Source organism: Gavialis gangeticus, unplaced genomic scaffold, assembly GCF_001723915.1.
Source record: "Gavialis gangeticus isolate Ggan-Ray unplaced genomic scaffold, GavGan_comp1, whole genome shotgun sequence".
NCBI classification, from domain to species: Eukaryota; Metazoa; Chordata; order Crocodylia; family Gavialidae; genus Gavialis; species Gavialis gangeticus.
The window spans coordinates 121,994,542-121,994,870 of record NW_017729024.1 but is presented as its reverse complement, the minus strand read 5'-3'; the positions used below and the strand labels follow the sequence as shown (position 1 = coordinate 121,994,870).

At 59.6% G+C, this 329-nt stretch overlaps 1 protein-coding gene across 3 annotated transcripts in view; it reads right to left on the bottom strand.

Moving 5' to 3' along the window:
• Positions 1 to 329, bottom strand: part of CARM1 (coactivator associated arginine methyltransferase 1) — a 200,552-nt gene that overhangs the window by 24,668 nt on the left and 175,555 nt on the right. The gene's annotated exons all lie outside the window — the stretch shown is intronic.

The following is a 329-nucleotide window of genomic DNA, read 5'->3' as shown; positions in this document are numbered from 1 at the left end:
TGGCTTGGGTGGAGGGGGAGGGTTTGCCCAGAGCCTGCCGCCCATCCTGTGGCAGGCAGAGCCCCCGCCAGTGCTCCTGCAAGACCAGTCTCTGCATTCCTGCCACTCCTGGCCCCTGGGGCACTGGCACAGACCCTGTGTTCCCACTCACTGCCATTTGCCCCGTTTGCCACTGCTAACCTTCTCCTCCTGCTTCCCCATCTTCCCCCCGGCCTCCCCAGCACCATGTCCCAGCTGCTCCTGTGTTGGTCTAAGTCTTGGTCTAAGGACATGGCACTGGCAGACAAGGTCCTTTCCTTTGGGTCAATCTAATCTGATATGTTTTAGCA